This window comes from Acinonyx jubatus, chromosome E1, assembly GCF_027475565.1.
Source record: "Acinonyx jubatus isolate Ajub_Pintada_27869175 chromosome E1, VMU_Ajub_asm_v1.0, whole genome shotgun sequence".
NCBI lineage: Eukaryota > Metazoa > Chordata > Mammalia > Carnivora > Felidae > Acinonyx > Acinonyx jubatus.
The window spans coordinates 32,749,854-32,771,663 of NC_069397.1; positions in this window are offsets into that span (position 1 = coordinate 32,749,854).

Here is a 21,810-nt window from a genome sequence, read left to right on the forward strand (position 1 = left end):
TAATTTGACAAAGCCACTCTTCAACACAATTCAGATAAGGAACGAACGCTGAAATGTCAATACATTTTCCTATTCAGACAGCTCCTTAATGTGTAGTTCATTCATTCCCTACATTACCATAAGAAAAGCCATTCAATTTGCCAAAGGGACTACCACCAATGGAAGCTCCAGTCTTCCTACAAGTGAGAAAATGATTAGCTTTTCCCACCAAATAATTATGGCCAATGCCTCTGGAGAGTAGCAAATCTCCCCTTCACAAAGCTATTATCAGTGTCCTTCTGAGGTCACAGGCATGAAGATTGAGGAATAAGGATGACATATTTCAATGTAACCTTTAAAATCCCTATTTGAAAGACTCTGTGCAAAATGAAAATCTCCAAAGACCTGAACTTTTACAACTCAGTAAACAGTCACCAGTTGTTCCCATTAAAGTCATCCCTTAGGGAGATTTAATGAGTGAGGAGAGGAACAACTCTCAGGATTTCCTACTTGATCTTTTGATCTCCTCCTAAGCAGGTTCATGGCAAACTTGTCTCTAAAACAAATGGTTCAGGAAAAGCCCTATTACTTGTTAGTGCTTACATAAGAGTGAACAACATTAATCACTATAATTTGTATTGCACTTTATCATTTATGAACAAAATTAGACAACTTGTCCTTTTAGGTAGTGACAAAATCCCCGGGAACAAAGCTAGTGCTATTACTACTATCTACAGATAAGGACTCGAGAGAGATTAAAACTGAAAATAGTTTACATGCTAATTATGCGTCAAATTCTATTTCCAATAATCTCTGGTACTGATGGGCAACTCTTGACCTAGAACAGTATTTCAGTATGATGTTAGGACTGTACAACTTCAAATGTACATTTGTTCATTCATCTTATAAAATATTTTGAAACGATGTAGTGTATCATACAGTTTTATATTTTCACCTAAAAATTTCTAGCATAAGATCAAGTAACTGTAAAGTACATAGTTCTAGCATATTATAAATATTAATATTTGAAAATAAGAATTTATCTGTATTTTCAATATATTTGAAGGAATCTACCACTTAGGATCTGATACGTACCTTTATCCATTTATATATTATATGAAATAGGTCTTCAACAATTAAAAATTTTGTATCACTTCATTTCCTTTTGAATTCATGTAACTATTTCACATCCCAATGGAATTTTATCTTTCTGTAGCATATTTTTTTATATTTGAAAGATTGCCGCCATTCTATCACACTGCTCCATAATGAAATTATGTTGAAATTATGAAATATGTTGAAATAATGAAATGAAAAATGAATATGAGAAATTATTGCAGTTTTCTGTAACCATAAGATTCTAATTGTTAAAATTCAGGTCTTTGGATTGAGATATTCATACTGTTATAATTAGTATAGAGTTGATTTTAAAGAATAAAAAAGTATTGTTTCTGTTAATAAAACATTTTTCATAGAAGAATTAAAATTTCATTTAAAATGCATCTCTGGGGTGCCTGGGTGGCTCAATCAGTTAAGCGTCTGACTCTTGATTTTGGCTCAGGGCATGATCTCATGGTTCATGGGATTGAGCTCCAAGCTGGGCTCTGTGCTGATAGTACAAGGCCTGCTTAGGATTCTCTCCCTCTCTCTCTGCCCCTCTCCCGTTTACACACTTGGTGCGTGTGCTCTCTCTCTCAAAACAAATAAGCTTTAAAAAAATACATCTCTGAATGAGGTGGAAGGGGCTTGTGGTAGACAGAATAATGCTCCCTCCAAAATGCCCATATTCAAATCCTGAGAATCTGCAAATACGTTACTTTACAGGATAAAAGGATTTTCCAGATGTGATTAAATTAAGGATCTTGACACCAGGAGATTATCCTGGGTGGACCCAGTGTAATCAGAAGGGTGCTTAGAAGAGGGAAGCAAAAGAGCCCAAGTCAGAAAAGCTGCAGTTTTGAAGATGCACCCAGGAATGCAGGTGACTTCCAGCAACCAGAGAAGGCGAGAAAATGGGTTCTGATGCCTTCAGAGACAACACAGCTCTGAGGACACCTTGATTTTAGCCCTGTGGGACTCTGGGCTTCTGACCTCTAGAATTAGAAGATGTTGAGTCTGTGCTGTTTTAAAATACTAAATTTGAGGTAATCTGTTACAGTATCTATAGGGAACTAATGTGTTTTGTTTAAAAACGTGTCCATTTATCCCTGGAGGATTATGAATTATTACTGGAATGAGACAGGATTGAGAATTTTTTATACCTATTTTTCACTATTTCTCCACTATAGTGAAGAAGCCTATTCTCAAAGATAGAAGTTTCATTATAGTGGGGTGCCTGGGTGGCTCAGTGGGTTCAGTATCTTATTCTTGACTTTGGCTCAGGTCATGATCTCATGGTTCATGGGTTCAAGCCCCGCATCAGGATCCTCACTGATAAAAGTTTCATTTTTGGAAAAACTTTGAAAAGTTTCATTGGTGCCTGAGTGGCTCAGTTGGTTGAGCATCTGACTTCGGCTCAGGTTATGATCTTGCAGTCTGTGGGTTCAAGCCCCGCATCAGGCTATGCACTGACAGCTCAGGGCCTGGAGCCTGCTTCAGATTCTGTGTCTCCCTCTCTCTGCTCCTCCCCCGTTCTCAGTCTCTCTCTCTCTCTCTCTCTCTCTCTCTCTCTCTGTCTCCCTCTCTTGCTCTCGCTCTCGCTCGAAAGTAAATAAACATTAAACAAATTTTAAGTTTCATTTTAGCAATAGCAGTCATTTCTTTGAGCCCCTCCTGAATTCTACAACAAAGATTATGCAGTGTTCTAATACCAACAATTGTCTTTAATTTTAATTGGGTATCAGGTATTTCAACTAGGTCTTACTGGGGCCAGGATTATGGGTGAGGATTTAGTCCAGGGTGAGACAAGGAAAGAGGCATTCATTGTCAGGTTGTGCAAGAGTGGATACTTGCATGCCCCCAATGGTGAGTGCTTTCCTAAATTCTGCTTCCTAGGTGCCTTGCTTATCTCACCCTGGTCCTGGCTTTGGGTCCTCCTTTAGTTTTGTAAAAAATAAAGGAAAATAAGTAGTCTGACTGGCAAAAAAAAAAAAAGAATAAATTAACTTTAGTGTACATTATTAAAGGAATTCATTGCCTCAATTTCTGAGAAGTATATCAAAAGAGACAAACAACTCTGTTAATTTTTTATGTTAACTTACATAAAGGTACCATAGCTTTCATAACTTTATGAAGGCATATGCCTTTCATAAAGGTATCTGTTTAATTAGTCTCAGAAGCTTAGGAAAAATGAGATAATGTTAATTTCAATATGTGTTTTTAAATACTACATTTTGAGTAACAAACTTTCAGCTTATTCTTGCTTGAAATGTGTTTCTTTCACAATGTAGGAGCTGAATAAACCCCTCATTTTGGTAATTAACAAAATGACTAGATAGAGTTCAGTGTATCTTGTGAGGGTGACTGACAAAAATTTAGACAGTATCTCCCCCTAAAAAAATTTCTGGTTATTATGTACCTCAATAAATCTGAGAATTCAATCACCAATAATTAATTCATTAGAAATTAATCCTAGGGGTGCCTGGGTGGCTCAGTTGGTTAAGTGCCCAACTCTTGGTTTTAGCTCAGGTCATGATCTCATGGTTCATGAGTTTGAGCCCCACATCATGCTCTGTGCTGACAGCTTGGGGCCTGCTTGAGATTCTTTCTCTCTCCTGCTCTCTGTTCCTCCCTCACATGTGCTCGCTCTCGCTCTCTCTCTCTCTCTCTCAAAATAAATAAATAAACTTAAAAAAAAAAGAAATTAATCCTAAAATTGTATGACAAAAACAATTATCCTTAATGGTTCAGCGTCTTAAATTCTGGGAAGATCTAGAATGAATTCTCAACGTATTTAAGATAATGAAATCCATAATAATAATATTTAAAATAAAGAGTCTATGCGTTTTGAAATCTTTTTTATATTCTTAATGTTTTATACAATTTAGCCAATTAAAATAAGATTCCACTTTTCTTACTCTTATTTGATATGTGTAACTGACTGATTTGAATATATATTTTAAGTTGAAGTCATATTCAATTTATGCTCAACACTAGAAAGTGACTTAAGATTCAGCATATTTCTGTTTTATTTTTAAGGTTTCTAGGAGTGATGTAAATAGTTGGGAAGGCTTGTCAGTCACCAATTAGAATGCTTAAATAAAAAATCCTGTATATCAAATTTTATATACTTGAAGATGTTTGAAGATGTTTAATTATGAAGGTTGTGAATGGAAGCAAACATTATGCAAAATCCCCTTAAATATGATTGCTAAAATTCTCGACTCATGAACAGAATCATACTGTGTATCAGTTGAACTTAAAAGCATAAGGAAGAAGGGTAGGTTTAATAAGCTAAATATTAATTTCTAAAAATAATTAAAATCACTGAATAGTCTCTTCTGAGCATAAAAATTACTCCAAAAGTCACCAAAAACTAACATTTGATACCACTTTACCGGCAGTATGACTAGCATAAATTGCTTAATCTGCAGAAGGCTTTTTGTCACCTACAAATGGAATGACAGTACAGAAGAAATGATGCGACATATTTAAACTTGTAGTCCTGTGTCCAGTGTCTAGCAGATACTTAACAGTGACTGGTATTTTTTGTTTGTTTCTTTCTTTTTGTTAAAAAGCGGGGGAGGGGTTATAAACAGTAAATCACCATGTGCACAAAAGCTCTTAACCTCTAGAAACCTATCCTAAAGAAATACATATCTGTGTGCATAGAAACATATGAATAATGATGTTTATTAAAGCACTGTTTTCACAGTAAAAAAAAAAACAGAAAACAACCTACATGTCTAACAATAGGGAAAGTAGAGTAAAATAAATTAAATTACATTTATACTATGAAGTAATATGCGAGGGTTAAAAAGAGTGGGGTACATCTATACATACTCACGTGGAAAGATTTCTCAAGTATATTATTAGGTAATGGGAAACACTGCAGAAAAATAAATATACATTTCTGTACAAAGAAATGTATTATTTGTTTATTGGAAAAGAATTGGAAGGATTCACACAAAACTGTTAACAGTGATACAGTGATATTATCTGGTGGGGATCAGCCTGGTGATGGTTAGAGGAAGAAGACAAGTGAGTACTTGGTATTCCTGTGTACTTATGTATCATACCAACTGCCTATCAGGTAATCACACATACCCACACACAGAGTATGTGGTGTAATCAGGAAGTTTAACTCATGGTGGAATAAATTCATCTATATATGCAGTAACACCTTAGATTCCGAGTAACTTGTTCTGCGAGTATCTCACAAGAGGCACAAATATTTTTTTTTCTTAAGTTTGTTTTTTTATTTACTTTGAGAGAGAGATAGAGAGCAAGTGGGGGAGGGGCAGAAAGGGAGGGATAAAGAATCCCAAGCAGGCTCTGCACCATCAGCACAGGACCCAACTTGGGGCTTGAACTCACAAACCAGAGATCATGACCGGAGCCAAAATCAAGAGTCAGACACTCTGGGGTGTACCTGGGTGGCTCAGTTGGTTAAGCATCTGACTTCGGCTCAGGTCATGATCTCACAGTCCACAGGTTCCAGCACCGCTTCAGGCTCTCTGCTGACAGCCAAGAACCTGGAGCTTGCTTCAGATTCTGTGTCTCCCTCTCTCTCTGACCCTCTCCCACTCTGTCCCTCTCCCTCTCTCTCTCTCAAAAATAAACAAACATTAAAAAAAAAAAAACAGAGATGCTCAACTGACTGAGGCACCTAGGCACCCCAAAGAGCAAACATTTCTAATAAATTTTAACTTGATAAACAAGCAATGTCTTGCAATACGAGTAGTACATGATGCCGAACGTCACATGATCACAACTGAGCCAATGGTTCTTGAAATTCGCTTTGATATGTAAGTGCTTTGGATTACAAGCATGTTTTCAAAAATTAATTATGCTCGCAAACCAAGGGTTTCCTGTATATTTAATCTGTTCCCGCATATATAACATGTGTCACCCCACTGTTCATGCCACATGTTGAAGCACTTGTTTTGGAATTGCCCCAAGCAGATTTATCTTGTTGGGTTTGACAACTCTGATGGTGTCAAATGGCTTTGCTTTTATGTTTCTTCACAATTTGTACACTAGCTAGAAAACATATGGTAGTAATAATACCAATAATAAATAATAATAAATGAAATGAAAACAATAATAATAATAAATAAAATGTCAGCAATAATAAATGAAAACTTATTGAGTGCCAGGTACTGCTCTAAGAAGTAGGAATTACAGTTATAATATAATGGATATATTTTTAAGAAATCTGCCATATAGCAAGTAGTGCCAACTGTTTAACGCTCCATGTTGTGTCAAAACTGGGAGACACTCATGCTAGCACACAAATGAAGCCCTAATGCACTTGAATGAGACCAATCTCATTGTGCTCAGGAAGAAAGAGGATCATTATAATTGTTTCCTAACAATGTACATTTTCCCACCACTGTACAGTCATAAAGAACAGGAGATTATCTTCGTTCCTCTCTCCCATGTCCTTTACGGGGAGAAAACAACTTGACCAATGTCATACAGGTATTGAGTGGCAGAGCTGAGACAAGAACTCTGAATTCCAGGCAGTAGGCCCATGGACGCACTCAACAACTTCTGAGAATGTGTTACCAGAGCTGCGATCTGCTCTTTGCAAAGAACGGTATGCAAAGTAGGCTCCAGGATATCCCCAAAGCCATGTGGTTCAGAAGGAACAGCATGGATGCTGGAATTCTATCGATCTGAGTTTAAAACCAACAGTAGTTCCCTACTAGCTGTGCTATATTGGGGCAGTTTCCCGATTTCACTGAAAAGGAAAAATCTAATAAGTAAAATGGGAAAATACCTATGTAATAAGATTATTGTCCTTATTTCAAATCCCATATTAAATGCGTAATCTTATCATTTTGGACAAATTATTTACTTCTTTGTGCATCTCAATATTCCTACCTGTAAAATGGGAATTTAAAAAGTATCCACCACTCAATGTTGCAGGGTGGATTGAGATAATCCCATAAAAATGTGCTTAGCACCATTTAAAGAAGACAGGAGTCCCACAATAGGCTGAGACATAAAATGCTAAGTAAACACAAACACAAGTCCCAACAAAGGTAGATTCAATGTGTTTTATACTCCCTGAGAAACTACCATTATCCTTTTATAAATTGATTTCAGTGCTGCTTACAAAGTTTCTGCTGTTAAGTTGTATTATCTTCCCACAACAAATCTGCCTTATGAGTCAACACACCTTAAAAAAAATAAGTACACTGAGATTTCCACATCTCACCTGAACTAATTTCATCCCAATATGCAGTCTAATTTTCATTTAAGAAGATGACAAGGATATTAAATGAAAATAGGAAGGAAGGAAGGAAGGAAGGAAGGAAGGAAGGAAGGAAGGAAGGAAGGAAGGAAGGAAGGAAGGAAGTTAAGGCAGGCCAAATCTCAAATCCAGCAATAATATAAAACAGATAATATACCATGATCAAGTTTGGTTTATTTCAGAAATACAAAGCAACGTACAAGTCAACGTAACTCACCATGTGAACAGATTAAAGAATGAAAAAAACATGATAATCTCAATAGATACAGAAAAAAAATCTGATAAAAACCAACACTCATTCATGATACAACCTCTAAGAAAACAGAATAGATGTATATGACCTGCCCCTCTCTCCTCAAAAATGTATAGCAAACATCATACTGACTGGTGACATACAGAATACTTTCTTCCTGAGATTGCAAGGAGACAAAAATACTGATTATAACCATTTGTAGTAAATATTTTTTAAAAGAACTTGAGAAGATGAAATAAAACTGCCCTATTCATAGATATGATTATATACATAAAAAGGCAAAATAATATAAAGAAAACTTGCAACTATTAGGTACATATGATGAAGTGGTCAGATGCAAAGTCAGTATATTTTAAAATGATCTGTATTTCTAGATATTCACAAAAAAAAGAACATGGATATCTTAAAAGATACATTTACAACAGCATCAAAAAGGAATAAATCTATGAACAATGTGCAAACTTTATATAGAAAATTATAAAATATGATTAAGAGAAATTAAAGCAGAACTAAATCATGGGAATGTACTATATTCTTGGATTATAGAACTATTATAAAGATTTTAATTCTCTCTTCATAGATTTATATGTTCAGTACAATCCCAAAGTAGGTTCTTTATGGTAGGAATTAATAAGCTTCTAATAGGATGTAAAAATACAAAGGGCCAAAACTGAAGGACTTATTCTACTAGATACCAAGATTTCCATGATGCATACTTTCAGACAGTGCAAAGATAAACAAATAGATAAATACACCAAAAGAGAGTCCAGAAATAGACCTAAAAAAGTATCAATTTATGACAAAGATGACATTGTGTACAGTGGTGATGTGATAGTCTATTCAATATGGAGCGGGGCCAATTGGATATCCTTATGAGGAAAAAAAGAATTTTAACTCCCTCATCTAGATCAACTGGAGATAAAAAGTGAATGGTTATCTCTCTCTTTTCTTTGTACTTCTTTGCATATCTGCTTACTTGTTCTCTTTCTATGCATCCCCCACCCCACTGGTGCTTTTTCTACTTTCTCTGTTTTAGAAAAACATTAGCACCAACAATTATTAATGTAAATTTACTTCTTTGAAGTTACTAGTCAGTCTGAGGGGAAAACCACTTAGTTCCACTCCTGCAATCTTGGGCGGGGTTGGGCTAAGTAGGGAGTTTCCCACTCTCCAACTCACCAGCTGTAACTAGAAGGTGGGTCATAGTGGAGATACAAAGCCACTCTCATCAAACCACACATATGGCATGAAGAAAGATCCCAGAAAAGGAAAAACCCTACCCAGACACTTCACACTTAATTTTTAAGTGACCTTGCTCAATTTATTTATAATCTAAAAACCCTATATTCCTTATTTATATGAAAGAGACATTAATTTTTACCACTGTCTCCAATCACAAGTTTGTCAGAATCAGTTTTAGGGCTAGAACAGTTTATAAACCTTTGGCTCAATAGCTTCATTCTACAAATTTGGGACAAAAAGCATACAATTCTTACTTCACTTACCCCAAGTCATATTGCTCCTTATAGGATATAAGAATTAAATGATGTCAGGGGCAAATGAGCTTGCCTGATCTACCTGTCCTTCATTCCTCTTGGACCAACAGGCTATCCAGGGCACCTCTCATAGTGACAATTAAAGCTCAAAATGTCAATTCCAACCACTTTCAGAGACTAGAGACATATAGGTGTCAAGGCCAAGAAAATGACCTCATAGCAACAACCAAGAGTTAATAGGATGGGAATACTTGTAAATATCAGTTGGACGAGAACATATAAATAGATGACTTCTACTATTCTTAAGTCTATTATTATATTCTCCAAAGTTGACATAGTGGTATGGAATAGTCACATGAAATGCAGTCAACACTTGACCATTTCCTTTGATTTTTGAGGACAAAGTGAAGGCTTGAGACGGTGTCTTAGTATGTTCCAAATGCTAAAACAGAATACCATAAACTGTGTGGCTTATAAACAACAGAAATTTATTTCTCATAGTTCTGGAGGCTGGGAAGTCAAAGATCAAGGTCCTAACAGATTCAGTGCCTAGTAATGTCTCATTTCCTGGTTCATAGAGGACTGTATTCTCTCTGTAACTTTTCATGGTGGAAGGGACAAGGAACTTTCTGGGTCTTTCTTTCTGGGTCTCTTTTACAAGGGCACTAATCAAGGGCACCTGAGTGGCTCAGTCAGTGAAGCGGCCGACTTTGGCTTAGGTCATGGTCTTGCGGTCCATGAGTGCAAGCCCCGCGTCAGGCTCTGTGTTGACAGCTCAGAGTCTGGAGCCTGCTTTAGATTCTGTGTCTCCCCCTCTCTCTTTCCCTCCCCTGCTCATGCTCTGTCTGTCTCTCTCTCAAAAAAATAAAGATTAAAAAAAAATTATAAGGGCACTAATCCCATTCATGAAGTCTCCACCTTCATGACCAAGTCACCACCAAAGACTTTACCTCCAAATACCATGTTTTGGAGATAAGATTTCAACATGTGAATTTTGTGAGAACATGAACATTCAGTCTATAGTAGGTAGGGCACAAGGCAATGTGTCTCTTTTCTATAAATGTAGTGCTAAAGCCAGGGAATATTGAAGTTCATACCAGAAGAAACTGGGCAGATTAGACAACCCAAAGTCGTGTTGTCAATTCAAGAGTCCACGTTAGGGAATACAAATAGATTTTGACTCACATACTTACTGAGTTATTTGAAATGGAGCTTAGGTTTCTGTGTTGATAAGGATTCTGAGGCCATGTTCAGTCTAATTGGAAAATAGAGCCATCATCAATTACTGGTAATTGTCATAGGCATGGCAGCATAAGTGATACGGGCCAGATAGAAGGCAGAAGCCAAAATGGAAACATACTAGGACACTAGGTTTCAGGAAAACCAAGTAAAAGGAATGAAGCATACCAAGTCAGAAAAGATGAAACAGAAGACATCATCCAGCATTGTCAGGCATAATGCAGCTTCATGTAAAGGCCCAGTACAAAAATGCCTTTGTTTAAAAGAGGAATTTGAAACTCCAGCATCCCTTGGTGTACCTAACCAGTTCTGTTTTGGAGACAAATCAAAGCCTAGTAAAAGGGTCTGACCCCATGCTAGGCTCTGGGAATACAAAAGTGAATGAAATCCTCTATCCCCCCAAAGAGCTAAAGGCCTAATGGGATAGTCAGAAATGTGAATAATGACACTCAACCCTCACAAGCACCAAAATCATAAAGAGACATTGTTATGGATGTCCAAGCTCACCCACTCTAAGATTCAGATACAACCAGCCCAGGACAGAGTCTAGGGTCAGTGTTTCTTAAAATCACCCCCAGGGCACTCTGATGACTAAGCGTTGAAGAAAAAGAATTAAAGATTTAAAGATACTTTGGGTAAAGCAGGAGAGAGGCAATCAAAGCAAATGACATGTACAAGGTTATTGAGGTATAAAATACCTTACTACCTTCAAATTTTGTTGTAAGTCTTGTGCAATTGGAGCTGAGTGCATCTGGAGGAACAGGGGAGCTGATATTAAGGGTTTGGCAAGGGCAAGATAATGTAAACCCTCCTGTGAAAAGATAGGCTATTAGAGCTTATCTACAAAGCACAATACAAATATGAGTTGTTTCTTTATGGCAAGTCCCTATAGATTTTTAATTTTTATTAATTTTGAGAGAGAGAATGTGAGCCGGGGAGGGGCAAAGAGAGGAAAAGAGAATCCCAAGCAGGCTCTGAGCTGTCAGCACAGAGGAACCCGATGCAGGGCTCAAACCCATGAACCGTGAGATCACAACCTGAGATGAAGTTGGATGCTTAACTGACTGGGCCACTCAGGTGCCCCTTTTACTATTAATAGTGAGCAGGAGTCTTCTGAGAGGTATCTCCCCTCCTCCCTCTGAAATCTCAACCAATGTAAAGGACAGATCCATCTGACTTAAGGAACTGAAAGGGAGAGGTGATCCTAGATGGCATTGCAGGAAGCAATAGAAAGACAAGCCCCTTGAAGGAGATAAACAGAACTAAACCACAGGGGTACAGCTGAAAAGGGACTTTTTCATCTAGTTCCACCCATTCATGTCCATCCAGCATTGATGTTACCTTCAGAAATGCTATGTTTAACTACATGGTAGTAAAAAGACCAGCCATCACTGGAAGTCAAATGGCTTTGGCTCTAGCTCTGGCCGAATCAAAAAGTAGCTGTGTGTCTATATCTGAGTCTCAGCTTCCTCATCCATGAAAGGAGTTAGTAATTACTAGCCAGCTTTTCTAACATGGTTTTGAGTGATTTAAATTAAACTAATATTTACTGAGCTTGTTAGATCTTCTCATGTGAGAGAATGAGAAAATCTATGGTAAAGTGCATTGTAACTTTAAAGTGCCATACAAATGTTAGGAGATAGTCATTGCTAATAAATACAGTAATTTACACAAACCATTCACCATTTAGGTCAAATTACGATGCAATCAAATAATGATGAAGCATATCATTAACTATGTGTTGGACAATTTCTTGTTACCGGTTTTGATTGCAACACTAAGCAGATTACATCTGCTAAGCATTCTTTGCTTGTTGCCCAGAGAGCATGGTTGTCTGCTCACAGTCTTAAACATTAGGAGTGTTATTTCTCTTAGCTCATCTCAGTGAGTGAGCAAACCTGGTTTTAGCAAATCATGCAGTGAGTCAGTAGTGGAGATGGGCTGTGGAAGCAGTCTCAGAATTCTGAGACTATTACTTAGCACAGCAGGTTGGTGTGCCTCTGGGGATAATTGAAACTCTCTAAGCTGGGGATAGGGAGTGGGGAAGAGACCAACTGTATATTTGATGTTTCACTGAGGTTGGGTAATGGGTAATTTTAGGACTAGCATCTCGACCTCTATTTTCTTTAAAAAAAATGCAACTGCAGGCTTAAAGTCAGGACATTATTTCAGGAAATCATGGAATTCTGAATTGTTCATTCTTTTAGAGAAAGACCCCTAACTTTGCCACTTTGAAGTATGTGTTTCTGAAATTCTGTCTGTGGAGAAGAAACATCATTATCGTTTGATTTATCATTTAGGAGAAAATGTGCATTACCTTTAAATGGTGGAGTTCAAATGACATTGTAACAGAATACATGTTGTAGAAATACCAATACCAATAAAGATTTACATGAAATCACTTTTCTGCTGTAGGAGAGCAAGTAGTTTCTACTAGGCACATGGTCTATTGTTTCCTGTCAATAACCTTTGACTCTACACTTGGTCAAGCTGGGTGTTAATCTTGGATTTGCTATTTCTTTGCTGTGACACTTTGTTCTCCTCTAAACCTTTCTTTCTTCACATAAAATGAAAATGGTAAGAATACCTACTACACAGGTTTGTTTGGGGGAATTAAATGGTATGACACATTGAAAGTGTAGGACACATAAGTGCTCCAAGATGATGAGCTCTTATTTTCATCATCCCAGAAACTGCTTCACCTCTAACTCTCAAATAGTAATTTAGAGTGATAAAACAGATAAGGGGTCTCCGTTCCCTGTAGGCAATGTCAATCCAACTTCAAATTTAAAGTGCAATAGAATACAAACAGAGGATGTATAACACCTGGAAATTTAGGGGCTTGGGTCCTAGTCCCACCACTATCATTAGCTGACTTGATCTTAAGTGTGTGGACTCCATTTTTAATCTCCCGCACTTTCTCAGAAGTGGTGAAAACAATAAAGAAAGCAATACAGTCATACTGACTGAATAGTTCTGGAGAATGTATCGGCTCCTTTTTCCAGCTGAAGTGACTAATGATACTGCAAACTCATCCAGGTCTACAGTCAATCCTGATACCCAAAATTCTGTATCAGTAGCTCTTGCCTCACCAGCGTAGGGATAGTTGTGTCTCAAGAAAGTCTCATGACCTTCTATGAAGACTTCTTATTATCTGCTGGAAGAGTCTTAGCTCCCTGGATTGGATCAGACATTCTTTGCATATCTTGGCCATTTTCATATAGGCCTGAGGACCTACTAGAATCCTAGCCCTGCTGGCATCTTAATGTTGGGTATCCACTCCCCAGAACTAACAGGAAATACATTTCTGTTGTTTAAGCCACCCAGTCTATGATATTTTATTATGGCAGCCCAGGAAGATTAAGACAATTGGCTTGGACTCCTTGGCACTGGTAGTCACCTGAACTATGGTTCTATTAGTATATAAACATGGGAGGGCCAAGGTAAGGGTGAAGCAAAGTTAAACTTCTTAGTCCCAGTTTTACCCCATGTCATTTTCCTTCCTCATTTCAGTACCCCAGATGAGATAATGCATTGCTTTTGAGATTCCTTGAAGAAGAAGCTAGCAGGTCAAGATCTTGAAGATAATGAGTGTGGTGAAAGTGGAGGCTACAAGGAATGTGATCACTAATACTTTATTAATGCATATGAAGGAAAGAAGCTAAATTATGGTATTTTAGTAACAGACCTAATTCACTTCCCCCATCTTAGAGTAATGTAAAAGTTTTTTCACAAATAAGCATTTTGAAGAAGAGAGAAAACAGGAAAATGGTTAAGGTTTTGTCCATTTGTCCATTAGGCCTATCAGATTTGATGGTTTGGCAGACTTGTGGTACACAAATTTGTCTTCCCAAAAGGTCCCATAAAGAATAGTGGACCCAAGGGAATTCTAGAACACCCATATCATCTCTGGGAATAGAGCCTTAAATGGAGAATTTGTTCTGAAGATACATAATTTACTGGGCCTTCAAGGATGTCTAGAAACTCTCTTTCACAAGTGCCTTGGATGCCTCCTCCCACCCTTCGCCATGAATCTTCTAAACCTTTTCCAGTTTATCCAGCTATCAACTCTCCTCTCACCCTTACTCACTTTCATTGGAAGACCTTGCCTCCCACTTCTTCAAGAAAATAACTGTAGAACTTGAATTTCTGTATCATATTCCCTCCGGCCTGAAATGGCTGTATCCTTTAAACTTTTCATTCTTTTTGCCTCTCCAAAAGAAAATATTGACATTTTCTTTCTAAAGCTGATGCTCCTACCTAGGTTTGCAACTTTTCCTCCTCTAACGCATTGCTCCATCAATTATTCTGTCTGTTGGATATTTCAAACCTCTTCCATTGCTTCTTCCCTTGATCCTACAGACATGTTCAAATATCTACTACCCTTTAAAAATTCAAAACAAAACCTTGTCTCAACCCTTTTCTCCCTAAAGTTACTATCTCCCTCTCTCTCTCATTTTTCCTTCTTATCCAGGTTTCTTGGAAGTGCTGATACTTTGTTTTTATATAGTTCTCTCCCATTCTTTTTTTTTTAAATTACTGCATGCTAGCATCTACTCAACAATTTAATTGAAACTGCTTTTTCATAGACCATTAAAAGCCTCTAACTGTTAAGCTCATTGGCTTGTCTTTTTCCTATCTGGGTTTTCTATTGCATTTTATGCCATTTGAATAAATCTTCATCTGAAACTATCTCTTCCCTTGGCTTTGGTGACATTGCTCCTGGTTTTCTTCCTACTTTTCTGACCACCATTGCCCTCTTTTGATTCATTTTAATTTGTTCAATTATTTAAATTAAAAAAAAATTAAGGTTTATCTTTTTCTCTCAACTTGCCCTACACACTATCCCTGGTCAGATAATTTATTCTGGTAATTTTAACTATCACACTTTTGTTTGGATAATTCTCAAAGGTTTAACAATTTTAAGTGTTTCCAAGCTTCAGGTTTATCCTCCTTTTAAATTCCTAGGCTAAAGCCATCTCAAACTCAATATATACAATCTTAAACTTGCTTTATTTCTTCTGAACTTGCTTTCTTCATATTCTTCATCCAAGTGAGAATCTAGGTATGTCATTTCCCTTCTTGAAAATTCCCACCACCTTAAAATGTTTGCATTGCTGGAGCAGAGGCTTTTATCCTGGGCACACAGCTCCACTATGTTCCCCAGTGTCCTTTTCAGGTAGATATATAGTTCTACCCAATAAGATATGGATAAAAGTAAAGAGCCCTACCTCCAGGACTGGTTTATGAAAACCTCCTATACTGGGGCACTTGGGTGGCTTAGTTGGCTAAGTGTCAGACTTCAGCTCAGGTCACAATCTCACAGCTGGTGGGTTCAAGCCCTGCATCAGGCTCTGTACTGATGGCTCAGAGCCTGAAGCCTGTTTCTGATTCTGTGTCTCCCTTGCTCTCTGCCCCTCCCCTGCTCACGTGTCTCTCTCTCTCAAAAATAAACATTAAAAAAATTAAAAAACAAAACAACAACAAAAAATACCTCCTGTGCTGTCCTCTATTGTCTCTTTGCCTCTCCCTCTGCTGGATAGATACTGATGTCCAGGGAAGTAAAGATGGCAGAGTCTGTTTCAGTGGGGATACCCACACAATCGTACAAAGCAAAAGAACCTGGCCTGCTGCTAAACAAGAACACTCAGTTACTTGAATATAACAGTCCCAACAAATAGACATCTCTGTGTTAACCTAGCATGTTCCCAGGGCTTAATTGCATTCACCTGTGACAATAGCTCACACTCTGGCAAAACACATCCACATGATCTATTCCTAACATACTTTGCCCATTAGACTTCTATCTCCCCTCTTCACATAACTATACTTGATTCAAGCCATACTGGTTTCCTCTCTCTAGTTGTGCCATGCTCTTTTATACCTTTTACTTCTACGTATTATATATATTCCTGCAACATGGACATCTCTCTCATATCCTTTTCATATTGTGTGTGGTTATTCACTTTTTTCATACACAATTCAAATATATGAAGCTATCTCTTATTCTCTAGATGAATTTCTGTCTCCTCTATGTTCCCATAACTCTATCACATAGTTTTATTTACCACATGAATCAAAATTATTTATACTCTACTGTTTCTGTGAAATTTTGAGTAAACATTTTAAGCAGGAAATTTACTTTTGTTTTTCCAGAACATAGCACACTATCTGGAATATTTAGATACTCATAGAAGTAAAAGAATAACCAAAGTAACATATTTTTTTAAAAAATCAAATGCCTGGGATTAAATAGTTTATATTGGCTTTATAATATTTCTAGGGACAAAAAGGTCTATATTTTTAAATCTATAAAATGGACATAAGATTAATATAGCATAGGGTTATTCTGAGATGAAATAAAATAACATAAACAATTATTAAATGCTATTTTTAAGTTTTCTAAAATACAATGGCTAGTCCTAGAATTAAGAAAACACATGTTATGAATGTGACATAAGATCACTGTAATGCATAATCCACCCCCCCCCCCAAAAAAAAAAGAGTGGGACACCTGGATGGCTCAATCAGTTAAGCATCTGATTTCGGCTTGGGTCATGATCTCATGGTTGGTGAATTTGAGCCCCAAATTGAGCTCTGCACTAACAGCTCTGAGCCTGGAGCCTGCTTCAGATTCTTTGTCTCCCTCTCTCTCTGCCTCTCCCCCGCTCACATTCTGTCTCTCTCTCTCTTATAAATAAACATTACAAAAAATTTTTTTAAAAAGGTGATGTGAAAGAAAGAAGAACACAGCTGTGCCCTTACAAAAAGGGACTAGTTGTGTCACCCTCGTGGAAAAAGAGGGATAAACCTTGTAAGGAGTAAGCAAAGTTTACAAAAGCAGCAAGAAAAGCTGCGAGGCTGACTCATGAAGTAGTCCTAACATCTTCCCCTAAAATATACAAGAAATATTTCTGGGTGTGAAAGGGGGGAGAATGAAAGTGTCTTGCTGATAAAAATAGAATAAAAGTAAAGGTAAATTTCAGGAAGTAGTGAAGAGAAATATAATCTCAACACTTGAGCAAAGAGTACAATATGAAAATAGCAGAAACAAGTCTCATTCTGAAGCAGAAAGATGAGGGAAGATTTTACAAAACTCAGCCTTGGCTATAGTTTACAAAGGGGGTAAAAAAGAAGGAGGAGGAGGTAGGACAATGAATCTAAAGGGGAATGCCAAAGATAATTTGGAGAGGAGGTCCTTGCTTGAGAAACCTGAGTCTTAGATTAACTTGGCCTGCAGAAACTAATAAGCAGAAAAGGAACAAAGAAAAATGTCAAAGGGGAAGAAAAGAAGGATGGCTACGATGCTAGATGAGTAAACTAAAATTGCAGAAATGCTTGTGAGGACTCATCCCCTAGTACACTATCGTGCAGGCAACAGAAGAGTATTGAGGTTTAGAGTTGTAACCTACAGAGAGCTCTGGGGACAACACTAGGTCTATACAAATCGGTGGGAGTGCTTTTTGTTTTGTTTGTTACTTTTTCCCCCACAACAGGACTAACTTTATGATAATTGTGATGGTAAATGAAAGAAGAAAGAGGAATACGGCTAAGTGCATTGTTTAAAACAATATAGGACACTGAAGAGACAGGAGTTCTGAGTAGGAAAATGTATATGAGGTAATAGAAGCATCAGAATTATAAATGTGCATAAAAGGAAAATAGCATTTAAAGATGAAGCATCTTCTCTGAATTTGGTCTAGAGGGCAGTGTCAGAAGCAGATTATTAACTCCGTGTCTAGGAAAAGACATATGTACTTACAAGGCTAAGTAGCCAAAATTCTAGTAAATAAGTTCAAAACAAAACAATTTATGTCATATGCCATTATACAAGAAGTTAAAGATACCCACAACTAATTCCTCTAGAGCTGGGAAATTTGTTGAACTATAAGAACAGTATTTTAATTGCTTTTGGAATAAAATAAATGCCAAGTAGCCAAGCAATATTTTCTCTTCAAGATGGCCAAAAAAGTTTGGATCACCTCACAAACTGATAGGTGTGCTCTCAGGAAAAGAGTAATGCCCAAGGCTTACAGTTGGCTGAATGTGATCATGGGAGAAAATATGTTTACTATTTTGGAGCCTGTATTAGGGAAACTGCATTGAGCAGCAGCCAGTAAAAGGTGTCAGAGACAAGTAGACCTAAATTTAAAGGCTGGTTCTGCACCTTCTGAGTTCTAGATCTTTGGGGTATCATTGACGTCTCACTACAGTGAGACTCCATGAAAACAGGAACTTGGACCTGGCTGGTATTACTCACTGCTATATTCCCAGAGCCTAGAACAGTACCTGTCACATAATAAGTACTTGATACATACATATAGAATTGATACATACAACTTGGCCACTTAATTTCATTTTAAAGGTAGATAGGTGAGGGAGTTTGTCAGTTTCTCTGCAGTTTATAACCTGATCTTGAACATCTCTGATAATTTTTAACCTGTTTTATACAAGCCGCCATGGCTCTACTTTGAGTACTTGTTCTGTACCAGGTACTTGAGAGGCAGAACTAATACAACGAACAAGACAAAACTCCTGTTTTTAAGGGCCTCACAGCACAGATGGGGGGTGGGGGGACAGATAAGTAAACAATTTTGGTGCCAAATTTAGAAGGATCTATGGGGCCAAGTGGAAATCCAAAGGAAAATGGCTGAGACTCTCCTGCTTGTGGTAAAGAAAGAATCTGAGAGAGTCCAACAAAAGGATAAAGATCTCAGATGATAAAATCACTGCTTTTTTTTCTGGGTAGACTTTGGAGGTCATGTGTTGACAGAGAGGATAACACACAATGAATGATGTGAGGACATACTGCAACTTTAAGGACACTGACTCTCATTAACCCAATGCATCTTAATTATAAAATAGAAATAACTTTACCAACTTCAAGAGTTTGGGTTAGGATTAAGTGAAAAAAACTTTTGCATGTACACACACACACACACACACACACACACACAGCAAGGCATATTATAGATATTGAATAAATACTAGTTTTTGTTTTCTTTAATTCAGGATGTGTTAAACTCTCATTATATTCCAGAAATTCTTCTCACAAAAGAGATATGATATTAAAGAGAACAGACAGGACATCTCTCCTGCTTGAGCTTCCAGAATAGTGGGGGAGTGACTATGTTCATAAATATCTACTAAGACATGGGCTCTATGGGAAGAGTGTAGGGAATAGAGAAAATGCAAGTAGAGACAGATTTCATCTGAAGGGTCAATGAGGTCTTGCCTGAGAAAACAGGATTGAAGGCCAGATTGGAAGAAATAGTCATCATCACCTGGATAAAGAAGGATGCATGAGAAAAACTTCCAGGCTGTGTGAAAAGGTCCAGAGGAAGGGGGACACAGAGAGATTTAGGAGAATGATCTAAAACAGTGAGGCTGGAACATAGATAGCAAGGAGGAAGTGGTAAAATAAAGCTGAAAAGATAGACATGGGCCAACTTGATTGGTCAGTTTCTCAGCAATTCATGATCTGATCTTGGCCAACCTCTCTGATAATTTCTGAACAGTCACAAACAAGCAATCCCACACTGAAGGACTCTTGTTCCTTGGAAAGCTTTCTTCTGCTTATACCTCCTGTCTTCCTAGATGGTACCTCCACTTAAAATTGCCTTGGCCACTTCTCTATTTTTCCCCAGCTTGATTGAAATATTGATATGTAACATATGTAAGTTTAAGGTGTACATGGCCACCTTTCTTATACTAAAGGTACTTTGCTTTCAAAACTCAGTTAAGTGCCTCCCCCTGATGCCCCAGCCTCATTCAAACACTAATCTTTCCATCACAAGACTCATGCATAATATACTTGCAGATAATATCACATTGCATGGAGATTATTAGCTCTACTCCCCCCTAGACTCTAAATTCTTTGAGGGAAGACAATGTTTATGTAACTTGTTTTCCCATACTACCTGGAACAAAGGCACTCAGTAAAGGGAGTTGGATGCATTTACGGACAGATGAATGTTATGCCTTCTACTTCAACAAGTTTTATCTTGTGTTAAATAAAGAACAATATAAGGAGGTTCATGGCAGCTTCCAAATGAAGGGGAAGCTTCCACTATCAGGCAAGAATGGTACTGGGGTGCCTGGGTGGCACAGTCAGTTAAGAATCCAACTTCAACTCAGGTTGTGATCTCACAGTTCATGAATTTGAGCCCTGCATCAAGCTCTGTGCTGACAGCGTAGAGCCTGGAGCCGCTTTGGATTCTGTGTCTTCCTCTCTCTCTGCCCCTCCTCCACTCATGCTCTCTCTGCCTCTCCCCCACTCATGCTGTCTCTGCCTCTCTCTCAAATATAAATAAATAAATAAACAAACAAATAAGTAAATAGAATGGTGCCTAGGGTGACTATGTCCCCTCATTCCAATGCAGGTAACTGATAAAAATGATAAAAATAATTTCAGAAATTTTTCATCATTTGAATCAGGCAGAAATAATTACCAAACTTCGAAGCTATTTTGCAATGAACACGTCCCTTCCACCCCCCATATTGTAGCCAAGGAACCACAACAAAAGCAGACTTAAAAGTCCTGCTGAGGCTTCCAAACCATCATGTGAAAAGCTTGTAAGTCATTCCTCTGTCCTAACGAGTAAACAGCTAAACAAACTGGAAAATCAACAACCTTTTTAGATCTATAACAGTATATCACAAAGCAAACAACTTTACCCCTCAAACTGGATAGACAAACAGGGGAGTATAGAGAAGCACAACTTACCGGAGCAGAAAGCTCCGCAGGAACTGGACTGCAAAAGGAAAATCTGAGTAATAATTGATGAATTGCTGGAGGCTCAGTGTGGAGAAGTCTGAGAGGTAAAAGACCCCTGGGAGAGACCCCACACTTTTGTGAGTTTTACTCACAGAAACTCCACCAGGTTCTTACAGTGAATGTCAGAAGAAAACCCCCCTCCTGCTTCCAGTAGGGGGAGGGTAAAAGGAGCCATTTTGAAAGACGCCAGAGCACGTGGTTTTTCCTAGTAAGCTCTGCCCTCAGGAAAAACTAGTTAACTAAAGCCTAACCTGCTAGAGATTTATCAGAGCCTAAATGGCCCCAGGGAAAGGAAATACCCAATACCAGCTGCCTCTAGCCTTCCATGTGAAAGAAGGAGACTGAAATTCAGTCCACTCTAGCCATCCTGTCTCACCAAAATGGAGGGGAGCGCTGAGAAGCACTTGTGAAGTCCACAGTCCACTAAAAGATTGAGACCTAATCTTATGGGTATAGAACGCTGCATCTCCTCCCCTTACACCTCCCCGCCACATTCCTAAAGGCCTATTTATTGCAATTCCTTTTACCCAGTATATCATGTCCAGCTAGCGACAAAAAATGACAAGGCAGGTAGACTTCATTCAAATTTGAAATATCTACCCTGAGAAAGATACTGTGAAGAGAATGAAAACACACACACACACACACACACACACACACACACAGAGACTTGGAAAAATGTTTCTAAGACACATCTGATAAAGGA